General features: G+C 36.5%; 1 protein-coding gene across 12 annotated transcripts in view; it reads right to left on the reverse strand.

The window, feature by feature from the left end:
• LOC121300773 (trinucleotide repeat-containing gene 6A protein-like) overlaps positions 1-11,559 on the reverse strand; it is a 141,812-nt gene extending 130,253 nt beyond the window's left edge. For 2 of the 12 annotated variants that reach the window (XM_041229619.1, XM_041229616.1), the window contains exon 1: positions 2,658-2,880. The gene's annotated coding sequence lies outside the window, so the exon portion shown is untranslated. Of the gene's footprint in view, positions 1-1,890; positions 2,885-11,510 lie in introns of those variants that run through there. The other 10 variants (XM_041229622.1, XM_041229626.1, XM_041229631.1 and 7 more) reach the window with 8 other exon arrangements.
• Positions 11,560-13,012: the final 1,453 nt, after the last annotated feature.

A 13,012-nucleotide genomic window follows, 5' to 3' on the forward strand; every position in this document is an offset into this window, starting at 1 on the left:
GTATGTCTTTGTTGCCCTAAATGAACTGTTTTCTGGAGTCACACCTGAATCAGAGACTTCACTAGAAACCTACAGATATTAAAACTCGAACAGTCTGAAGTCTATGAGGAATCGAGGGTCACGGAACCTCCAAAATCCTCAGACAGAGTAGCGAGCAAGTCTACCAAGACAGCTACCTAACAATACAGGGGCTTTGGTCAGGTTTAATAAGCACAGATTTCCATTGGCATGTATACTTGCAGAAGCTCGGTCCAGTTTAAACCCAGTGGTATGAGCTGTACTGTTTTTTCCTGGCAAGATGGTCCCGAATACCTGTTGGTCTGGTAGAAGAGTGAATGTTGAAAGTTGCATTCACTGTTATCAAAAAAAAGGGCTAATGATGTTTAAAAATACAATGATAATATTGTTATTAGGAGCTGATAATTATTTATAGTATCCCAGTTTAACTTTATAACTGTTAGAGGAGAAAAAAGAATCCAGACAAGCATAGGTTTATAAATGTTATAGAAAATACTTTCTTGAATTTTAGGTGCACATCCTTAGTATATCAGGCTGTTCTAAATGTTGCTAGAGATATTTTAGACTACTTTAATAAAGATTCTGACTTTTTATATAGACATTTTCCGACTGGAAGCCTATTCATTTACAGTATTTGGTTGATATCCCAGAGAGGCCTGACTTAAATTCAGTAATATGCATATGCTATGTTAAAAAAAAAGAGACCCTCAAAATTCAAAAATTGTCCACATGTCATGTGTCCATGGCCTTGCTAGAGCCAGACTAGCCATTGTTTCAACTTTTCTCTCCCCCCTTGCATGCTAACTAAGCAGGTCCTTTATGACAGCGTCTTCAAAAAGCCCAGGCAGTTTTGGATAGATGCCAGCCTGTTCAGTGGGATGCACTTGGTTTTTGCTACAAAGCCAAAAGAGGGTTTAAGAGCACAACAGAGCCCTGGCTAATTTAACTGTGTCTCTGGCGCACAGACAGCTAACGAATCTGGTTTGTTGCTGCAACAGTTACCCCTACGAATAAATTAAATACATAAATAAATAAATAAATAAATAAATAAATAAACAGAAACACCCGTTGCCCTTTTGGAAACAATTAATGCATGCAGCAATGGACTTGTCCACAAATTCACAGTAAAAACCCATCCTGGCTCAAAAACGTAAATAACAAACCATGGCTAACTCAGAAAGTAAACCCGCTGGCGAGCACAGGCTTAGTAAAAAAACAGCTTTTCTTCCTTTTTGCAATTTTTGTTCGCAAGACAAGAAAAGCGTCTACAGCAGCCATTTCTGTCTAGGAACACGAGCCGCGAAAATATCCAGCAAGAAAAAACAGAACGTCTGTGAAAGCTGAGAATTCTCTCATGGCTTTCCCTTTCGCCAATCAACAATCAGCAAGCATGACAAATAATTGTTTGCAGCTGTCATTAGCTGAAAACAAGGCAAATCTGCATATGCTTAATCTTAATTAGGCAGACTTGGCAAGAAGCCCCAGCGACAGTACCAAACAACATCCTCACAAAAGGGGACAAAGCTTTAGCTGCAGAAAAAAAAAAAAACAGAAACCAGACAGGCTACAAACAAACGGTAACAAAGGACAACACAAAAAAAAGGGCGATGCTTTAAAACAAAAAAAAAAAAATAACGAGAGGTGCCAGAAAAGATGCCAACGTTTTCTTACGGTGTTCTCCTTTTTTCTGTCTCACTCGCTCTCCCCTTTGTGCTGCATCCCAGCACTTACTGCTCAAGCAGTCTCAGCCTGGGCAGATGCAGTGCTGCAATAGTGGATTTAATAGAAAATAAAAGCGCAGGATGTTTTTTTTCTTTTTTTTTTTTTGGCACACAGAATGCACCCGATACTAATTAAGGAACTCTCGTTTACCTCTCAAACGAGCAGGCATTGATCGACTTCTTTGAGAAATTTCCACGCAGGATGAAGAAAAGGAAGGCAACAAAAGAAATGGGAAATGAATACTGAGGACTAACAGTTTTGGTTGCTGCAGCTTGGCACTGGTAGCAGGACTGTAATATGAATTGGGATTTATGTGAAGGAAAAAAAACCCTTGCTGCTGCACAGGGAGGGGAAAAAAACAGGTCACAGGCTCTGCAGTAAATGCTCTGCAACTGCACACTGCAAAACGTATTCATCACGCTCTAGACTGCCACTGACGTCACCCAGACACCAACTGCAACTTTGCATGATGCCATGCTTGATTCAACAGAGCACTTTCGCAAAATAAAAAAAATAAAAAACAAAAACAAAAACCTTTGAATGTTGATGGTAGGGTTTCCAAATCCTTTATGGACAGTTGTTCCCAGAACACCAGAGCATATCCGATGACAAGATGTTATTTAGTTTGTACACAGACTGCTGAAAAAAAAAAAAAAACTAAAAAAAAAAAAAACTAAAACCTGTGATGGTTTGGAACCCTGCCACTTTCCTACCCAGAGCAAAAAGCTTTGGACTGCCTAGAAGCGCCAACACAGGCTATGCAGCATCTGTACCTTTTGGCACGCTGGCATGCTTTTTTTTTTGTGTCTACAATCTTACAGTGCCAACTGCACAACAATGAACATGAAACACACCTCTGTGATGCCCGCTTCCATTATCTGGTATTAAAGTGTTGAATTGTGTTAATTTCTTCTTACCTGGCACTGAATGCTGAGGAATGGCACAGCGAGATGTGTGGCAGCAGCCTTTTGCAGTCCAGCACATTCAGCAGACGCAGTGAGAGAGAGAAACTAGTGATGGCGGAAGGAAGATTTGAGGCGAATTAAAATGTCGGCGCAGTGTTGGGGTAAATGTAGCTTCCGACTACTGTCGAATATTGAAATTCCAAGGGTGTAGCCACTGACTTTCAGGGAAAATGTTTCACAGAACATGTTCAGAAACAGTTTGTTTTCCTTTTTTATCTACTGGTAAATAGTAATAAACAACAGTAATAAATATGAAAGGTGCATTTTCCAATATTTTCTAGTCGCTATATTCATAATTTTATTTTTGTAAGTTTGAGTCATTTAACTTTTTTGTCTAGAACTGGCTGCAAGCAAACTTAATCATGACTTATTTCTATGTTGTGCATATGCATTTAGGTAACTGGCTATGATTTTCAATGTATTATTTATCTGTCACTGTTTAAGTTTATAAGTTTGGGTTTGTTTTGCTTCCGATGTTTGATATCTATTACACCCTATGATGAATATATACATTGAATATATCTGATAGTATATTGTTATTTTATAATTTGAATACAGTAAACAGAAATCAAGATACAGATTTCTTTTTTATTTAAAAGTTATTTAATTGTGAAACAGATTTATATATACACACACACACACACACACACACGCAAAAACGTGTTGTTGCTATCTTTTAATACAAAATAATATTAAAATACAATATAAGGAATGTCCTTAAATTATAACATTTAATTTACAAATAACAAATGACTAAACAGCAGGTGTTAACGTAGTGCAGTTAATTTAAAATAAAATTAAAATACAAGACTGAACGCATCAAATTTGATATGCTTAACATACCGTATATTTAATTTTGTGTTAGCAGCTTATGATTATGCAATAATTAAAACACATCAAGCCAAACTTAGCATCGGTTTGGTAACACGGCAAGCTTATATTTTTAGACACATCAAATGTACGACAATTCTAGACACTGGATGTGAATAGTAATTTCCTTATCAGACATGCTTTAAAACATAATCTGTTTTGTTTTCTTTAGGACTGCATTTCTAAACGATTTTGTAAATGGGGGATAGTGCATGACAGCATGTATATGGGCACTGAGACCTGCTGCCAAAGACAAAGGGTTTGAGTCAAAGCTGGTCTGTAAACGGGTGCTGCATTTTAATCGTATCGCTCTGTATCAAGCCAACTTCAAATCAAACATCCATTTCAGGGATCTTTACTCAGCATAATTCTGTACCGTTCATTAACAAGGAACAGACACATTATATTCATATAATTAAGATAAGGGAAAATAGGATGGAGAAAATGACATTCAAAATGAATCAAAAGAGTCACATTTCTATTTTGTATAAAATGCATTTTTATCATCTTCAATATGGTCATTTTAAAAGTGTCTCTAATATTATAATAATGTAACGCATGAAGGTGTACAGTTGATTTAGGGACAATAACTTACATAAATATAAGGATCTCTTTAAAACATTTTAAATTATTTTGTTTTTTGAACTACCAGAAAATAATTAAATTAACATCTACAAACTAAATTTTACTTCAGTGCTGGATGTACCTCATAATATTCATACCATCATATTTGTTTATTACTCCAGAATTAACACCCAACAGCTTTAGCAGTATTTTTACATTGCTTGACTAGAAATACTTACAAAAAACTGGACTGTAATGGCAATAGTTGTGAAATACCATTATATAGTAACGATGTGATTTAAAATACATCTGTCGTCTTAGGAAATGCGTTACGAGCACATGCATAAATCATGCATGTAAATCAAAAAATTCAATTCAACGAAACGTGAAATTAAACACCTGACAAAGTGTACAATTTGATTTTGTACATTCTACTGTATGTAGCTCATTAGCTACAGCTGCCTTCACAGTGAAAAGTGTTGCAGTGTGTGAGCATTCCTCTTGTGCTGACTTAAATCACAATTCATTTAAACAACACTTTTGTGTGCATGAAAAAAAAGAGCTGCTGTAGGGCCAGAGAGTTGTACATCATCAGAATGTGGTATGCGTACCAAAATGTGACTGGTGTAAAAGCAGAAAGTGGTACGCTGTCGATAAGTGGTATGTTGGTATTTGAAGTCTTTTAATGCGTGCCAATTTTTTTTTTTTTTTACCAGTTCTTTGTTTTTCATTTTTCTATATACACTCAGGATTCGATCAATCGACGACAAAAATAACCATTTCACGATTTGAGCATTTACAAATTATCAGAGAACGAAATGAAAGGTTATTTTGGTCTTTGAGCAAACTATTTTGCTCAAATAGCAATGAATTGCTGGGTGATAAAAATGGGCATCAAGTGAAATAACTTTTTAATACATTTTTTATTTATTGAATGGACAAAATCAGTCAATTATATTTATGTGATACATGTCATTGATTCATTATTGATGTATTTATTATTTATGCAGGAACTTAAGCCATTTGCAAGGGGATCGTGGTAAGCAATTTAGGAGGACAGTGACCTCAAACATAAAGCTTATTGCACTTAAAATACACATCTCTTATGATAATAATTAAAAACGTTATATTGACACTTTTAAAAATAGATCTCCATACAAGGCTCTAATTAAGGGCACATTGATTCGGAAGTGCTGTGGCTGACGATTGCACAAACCACCACAAACAAGACAAACTGTATTTCACCCACAAAATCATATATGTTTACTATTTTAGATAACTCAATGTGTTGCTCATCAGTTAGAGTCACATAAATTGGCTGAATTGTGAAAACAATGAGATTAAAAATAACTTTCAGGGCCAAACTCAATACCTCATACCCCGTTCAGATGGACGTTTCCTTATTTTCTGATCCAAAATCATTTGCGCATGCCTGTGCAACCACAGTACACGGCATACCACATTTTAACGCGTACCACAAAATAACACCTCACTGGCACAAACTGTATCATCTTGTGATCAATGCAAAATAATGGCCCTTTCTAGTAGACAGAATGTGTCCAGGAAACAGAGGCTAGACAATAGGTGAACAGGAAAGATATGACAATCAATTTTAATTTTTAAACAAATCCTATAATTGTGTTATTCATCAGGAGGTGCTTCAATTAAAGCAATACAAGCAGGCCACATTGTTTTTTATCACGGCGATTAAGAAAAATAATCATTGCTACACCAGAATTTCAAATACAGTAGGCGCATTGCTTTTTCTGTTTGTTTGTTTATTTTTTTATTTCTTGAGCGCCATTGATCTTCTGGGGAACTGGAGATATTTTCATGTGTCTAATATCCATGCTAAAGCATTCTTATACGGCAACCATTCATTTGTTTTCTCAAAGAGTGCAACAATTTGATATTTGTTCTCTACACTGGTGAAAACAAGATCTTAATTACAAACATTTGCAATGCTATAATAGCCTTTTTGTTTTAGTAAATTGTAATTTCAATATTGCATTTTTTTACTCCAGCAGTTAGTCTATTATATTGTTATTTGATTGAAATAATAAAATTTGTAAAATGACTAAAATACATGACTATATAACAAACTTCCATCTGTAATATTGTATACCAAACAATGGTCATTTTCTGAATACATCACATTCTCTCTAGTGCAGTATTATGCTGTATATTACAGTGAGGTTTCACCTAAAGAAAATGATGGTGTACCTGTACTTTTATTACAAATGCATGTGTACCAGTACTGTTTGAAATCTGCTTTGCTTTATTATGTGATATGATTTCATGGTATAAAATGGGAATAACTAACTTCTCCCATATCGCTTTACATTATATAAGCTGTATATTCCAAAAGTAGAAGATTTGTAATGATGAATTTCTAAATTAATAAACCATGCCTTTGTTTCAGTCAGATCTCTATTGTAAATACATGGCTAAGATGTGACTGATGGCCATTCTGTAGCTAGCTCCTCTCAGGAGTACCACAGCAGCCCGCACTTTACAGTAAGTGGCAGTTCATATGGATAACTGCTGCAATACAGCTGTTAATATACACACAAGGAATATTTACAATGAATCGATGATGACTTCATTGCAATTATTTATTTATTTTTTTAAAACTAAATGTATGTTTCTGCCTCTTACTGTAAAGTGTAATACAATAAGTTAATAACCTTACAGTTACTGCACGGTCTGTACCACAATGTGCTAAACATTATAGTTTTCAGCACGTGCTCTCTGGTATAGTATTGGTGCAGATAAAAGATCCCAGCGTCTTGTGTTTTTTCTACACTCAGGAAGCAAGCAGTCGGATCAAGCCGGATCAACTGTCATTCTGTCTTCATCATTAGAGCTAATAAATGCCTGGGATCACCAATTGGAATATACTGACATTGGAAACAAAACATCGGAAATGCTTGCATGGATTACCTAAATAGCAGCCGCAGTAGCCCGATAGGTAGCCTTTTTGCAGAGAACTGAGAAATAAGCATTACATTAATAGCAGGATTGTAATATCAAAGCATTTAGTCTAACTCCGTGTCTCTCCCTCTGCATCACTTTGTCCAGCAAATGTACAGTTTGATTTGCAGGAAATGTCTTTTGCCTACAGAGCTGCAAGATGGACATGCAAGGTATTGTACTGCCACAGACTGCGCAGTCTGACACAACAGGGCCAGCGTGCATCACAAAGCAAATCTACATTTAATAGCCCTATCAATAGCACTGTAATGTTTTCTGTAAATATTGTTTAGGAGACACAGCAGTGGCTAACCCTAAACCAGACAATTTTTTTTTCTTCTTTATGCCAGGTCAGCCTGTTTATTCTTTTCTCACAAAAATTGCGGAATGAACCACGAGAGTAAAATGACAATTGAACATCCAATGAAAGTCAATGTACCCAGTCAGGGCTTGATTTGATTAACCTACTGTGTAACCTGACAGGAGCATTTTGCAGTACCACAAAATCCAGCTGGATTGCATCCACCACTTTCTCAGGGGTAATCTTGGAATAACCACCACCAAAAAACACAACTTTATCACACTTTCTGTGAGATATTTATTTGGTCCTTGTGAATTTTTAATAGTACCTTGCAATAGATCAAAAGCTAATATTTTCATCAAATGAAACAAGGCTGGGGCTGCTATTGGTTTTAATTGCAACCCAGTGTGTTTGGTGTCCTGCCAAAGAAAACACATCTGAGTTTTAATAAACCTGGCTGGGAGCCTGCAATTGTTGGTCCCGTCTTGTTTTCTGTAGCAGGGGTTTCTGAAGTGCAAGTATCCCATTCAGAAAAGGATTCAGAGTTATAATTACTTGGGAAACCAACTGCTACAAACCAATGAACAGCTATTACAGAAACAATGGAAGCCTTTGCCTTGACAGAAGGCAATTTATTTAGCTGCAAATGGAAATTCCACTGAGGAAAATTAACCCAATTAGGGAAATAGCTAAAGGAAAAAAAAAGTCCCAATCTGCCACACCTACATGACCTAACAAAATTAAATATGGATATGATTTGATTTCCTGACAGAATTCTTCAAACTACAGATAAAACAAACCTTTATTTGAGACATGAGGTTTGAAAGACATGACTGATACTGTGTGTGATTACTTTGTTGAATCGGTACGACTACAAAAGTTGTGTAACCGAATTTTAAAGAAAAACAACACTACTGCACTCCCCAAGACTTAAAAACAGATAAACTGATTACAGCAAAAAGCCATTAAAAAATAAATAAGCTCACAAAAAGATCTTTTAATCATATTGAAATGATGCTTTACAATTCTATTTCCGACCATACAAAATCACTGGACAACAATTCCAATCACACCACACAGAATATGCTTGTTTACACTGGACAGATACAGTTATTACTGAAAGGCAGGAACCACCATTCCAGGCCAATCGTGAACATACAGTATCAGTTTAAAAATCTGAAATCAGTGAAGGACTGTTCTATTCATCAAGACACTGATCTAGGGAAAAAATGTTTTATTTATCAAAGCTTTGTTAATCATAATAACACATTCTTCACATGTAATTATAGTAGAGGGGGTGTTTGGATAGTGGATAAGCTTTAATCCTCTCACTCGCTGCATCTTGAGGTCATAAGTTTGCATGGCAATGTCACTCTCAAGCAGCCTTTGTTCCCCTAAATCTTAATCAGTTAATCAAAAGCCATGCTAGCTTTGACACACAATGGTAATGATTTACTGGTATAGACCATTTTCTTTTCTCCCCTCTATTAATGTTAAGTGTGCAGGCACACTGCCCAGCTCAACAACTAATCACAATTTCATTCACCATGTCTCTGACTATCATCTACCCTGACCACAAGCTCAATTCATTCAAAAAAGATCTTTTGAAAAAAACAAACAACAACAACAACAACAACAACATGTACTAAGCCTCTGGGACATATTTCTTAAAAATATGTAGAAACATCAAACGGGATCCTATTTTGGTGATTAAAATGACAGCACTTTTTAGATTGTCAACGTTAGTAATGTCACCAAGGGAAGGGAAGGCTGCTTTTTTTTAATAAAACAAGCACGGATGTAGCCTGATTTATATTCTTATTTTATATAAATGTTATGTTATTGATCAAATTGAGGTTCCTCAGACAAAGTATAGACTGAACATGTCCATTTGTCTGTCTGTCCTCACAAAACTTGGACACATATTTAAGAAAAACTCCGAAATATAATAACGCTTGCTCCATGTTACCAGCTCCTAATTAGCCATAATTTGCTTCCAGCATTCCTGTAATTGAGTTGACAACACCTCTGAAGAGATGCCTGTATAAACAGTTTTGAATAAATTAATCAACATTTTCAACTTTTATTGCCTTATAGCATGGTATTAAAATGCATTAAAATAGTTTTTTTTTTCATTTATCTACACATCCTACCCACAACTTCCAAGTGAAAAAAATATTCTAGAAATTTGTAGAAAATTAATTAAAGATAAAAACTGAAATAGCTTGGTTGGATAAATGTCCACCCCCCCTTGTAATAGCAATCCTAAATTAGCTCAGGTGTAACCAGTCGCCTTCAAAATCACACACCAAGTTAAGTGCCCTCCACCTGTGTTAAACTGTAGTGATTCACATGATTTCAGGATAAATTCAGCAGTTCTGCTGGGTAGTGTATTTCAAAGCAAAGACTCAACCATGAGCACCAAGGCGCTTTCAAAAGAACTCCGGGACAAAGTTGTTGAAAGGCACAGATCAGAGGATGGGTATTAAAAAATATCAAAGGCCTTGAATATCCCTTGGAACGCGATCAAGACAATTATTAAGAAGTGGAAGGTGTATGGTACCACCAAGACCCTGCCTAGATCAGGCCGCCCCTCCAAACTGGATGACCGAGAAAGGAGACTGATCAGAGAGGCTACCAAGAGGCCAATGGCAACTTTGCAAGAGCTACAGGCTTTTATGGCCAAGACTGGTCAAAGTGTGCATGTGACAACAATATCCCAAGCACTCCACAAATCTGGCCTGTATGGTAGGGTGGCAAGAAGGAAGCCATTACTCAAGAAAGCCCACCATGAATCCTATTTGAAGTATGCAAAAAAACACTGAGTAGATTATGTTTGGCGCAAACCCAATACAGCGCATCAACCAAAGAACACCATCCCTACTGTGAAGCATGGTGGTGGCAGCATCATATTATGGGGATGTTTCTCATCAGCAGGGACTGGGGCACTTGTCAGGATAGAATGGAAAATGAATGGAGCCAAGTACAGAGAAATCCTTGAGGAAAACCTGCTGCCCTCTGCAAGTAAGCTGAAACTAGGATGGTTCACCTTTCAGCATGACAACGACCCAAAGCACACAGCCAAAGCTACACTGGAGTGGATAAGGAACAAAAAGGTAAATGTCCTTGAGTGGTCCACTCAGAGCCTCAACCTAAATCCAATCAAAAATTTGAGGCATGACGAAGATTGATGTCCATCAACGCTCCGCAAGAAACTTGACAGAGCTTGAACAGTTTTGTAAAGAAGAATGGTCAAATATTGCCAAATCTAGGTGTGCAAAGTTGGTAGAGACCTATCCCAACAGACTCACAGCTGTAATTGCTGCCAAAGGTGCTTCCACCAAGTATTAGCTTAGGGGGGTGGAGACCTATCCAATTATGATCTTTCAGTTGTGTATTTTTAAAATTTTTATATTTTCTTTCTCAGTAAAAACTTTTTTTCCCCTTAACAGTATAGAGTATGGTGTGTAGATAAGTGATAAAAAAATCCTCATTTAAATGCATGAAACTTTGATGTACTGACATAACAAAATATGAAAAAAGTTCAAGGGGGTGTAGACTTTCTATAGGCACTGTATATTTAAGAACTATGCAAGTACGACATGGATAAGGAATGATTTCATACATACCTTTTACAAAACTTGCACAATCCCAGCCCTGCAGTTATTTTTTATTTTCTAAGTTAAAATCTTGCAAATTCCTGGAATGATGCATGCATTGTTCAAGGCCTGTATGACATCCTTCTTTATCCTTAAGTCATACTTGCATTTATGGTCGTGCATGTCTCTCTTGATCCTAGCACGAGCCTTGCTTTATTATTGGTATGGATGGGTGCCTGTCAAAAGGACAGGGGATGAGAGGAATTGCAATATTAGCAGTTTTGCAGTTTGCAACGTCTTCTGCCATTCTTATACTGTGCATTTGGTGTGTTTTATCATGGTGGACTTCAGGTTTCACCATGCTTTCTGCGTGTTTTTAAAGTGCAATGCAACACGTTGCTATGCTATAACCATGATATACCGAACCACCATACCCTGCATACTGCTCGAGATTCAGCATGTATATTCCACCGATCATCCACAGATGTTTCCACTCACCTGAACAGATCCCCTTTTGACTTTGTGTGTCATTGGCGGGGCTCCACCATGGAGGATTTCTACAATAACCTGTCAGCAAAACACCTTGTTTAATTCTATGCTTTTAAAAATCGAATGACGTTGTTATTTATTATTATTATTATTATTATTATTATTATTATTATTATTATTATTATTATTTTAAAAAAGCAAACAAAGCTGCACAGAGTATTCTACAGTCGATTTAATCGCAAACGTTTCTGGTTCCATAAATAAATAAGCATGTGATATTCGTTCCGCTTTGATTTGTGCTATTGTTGTTTTTGCAATAAAAAATAACACAAAAACATTTCAGGACTTTAAGTTCGTTAATTACAATAACAATTAGCAAAACCTTGGAGTTTACTTATCTGACTGCTTGTTGTTTAGTTGTGTTACTCAAAAACAAATGTTTTGTGTAAGGTTCCCAAAATTAAATTAGGTCTACTATTGATAACCTGGTAAATAAAGCAAGCGCAGTTACCTCCGGAATCATGAACAACTCTGGAACTGAGAAACTCCCAAATGCCCAGTCCACTGCATGTCATCCCGGTTACTATTGTGTATTCTCTGGGTATTTTATTTTACCAGCGTCCCCTGCTGGCCCAACTGCTAAACTGCATCACTTGATTTTGTGCAATGTTTCACGGCTTGAATTTGTATGCGTCTAATTTGTCAACGCTTGTAAGCAAACAATATGCAGTATACTAATTATAATACATGCATTGTGTTGCTTTAACTTATTACTAGATCCAAATTAAAATTCTTGGTTAGTGTTTGTTGTTGTTGTTTTGTTTTTGTTTTTACATTCTATCAGGTACCTTTATAACGTTTGTGGGTAGCATATGTAAATAACGCATGAACTTCTTAGTTACGTGACTGCTGTGCACAGTATTATTTTAATTAATGTAAACCTTACAGTAATCAAACCCGACTATTGGTAATACAATATTTTACTATTGCTAAAACTGTGTAAAATAAAAATAATGCCTAGATCTCCTGTATGAAAAGCCACTGCAATTTTCCGTATCAATCAGTGCTCGAAGTACTTGCAAGCACCATCCTCTTCAAATGGGAAACTCTACTAAATGAGGCCGATCATCGGTGCTTTTTCCCTCGAAGGCGGCTGTTTGTAATCCCGAGCACGGCTGAAGTAATCAGGGTGTAATTTAGTTCTTTGGTAAACGGACAGGGAAGCCTAAAGCAGATTTTATTCTTCTTCCATGTGGTAATATCCTTAGAGGTCACCTACAACATAGATATACAAGTGTAATGAGGCACACAACTGGATCAAAGGTACCAACTTTATTACATTCAAGATTGCTTGACGGTCTTTCCCAGAACGACAGTGAGTTATTAGCGTATTTACATTTGATTGCCATTAACAACCCAAGTTAAGACTCGTTATTGTAGCCATGCTCGAGTAATCTTTAATAGTTAACATATTGTAAAGAACATGTTTTTATTTAACCACGGGGGACGAG

This window comes from Polyodon spathula, chromosome 26, assembly GCF_017654505.1.
Source record: "Polyodon spathula isolate WHYD16114869_AA chromosome 26, ASM1765450v1, whole genome shotgun sequence".
Lineage (NCBI taxonomy): Eukaryota > Metazoa > Chordata > Actinopteri > Acipenseriformes > Polyodontidae > Polyodon > Polyodon spathula.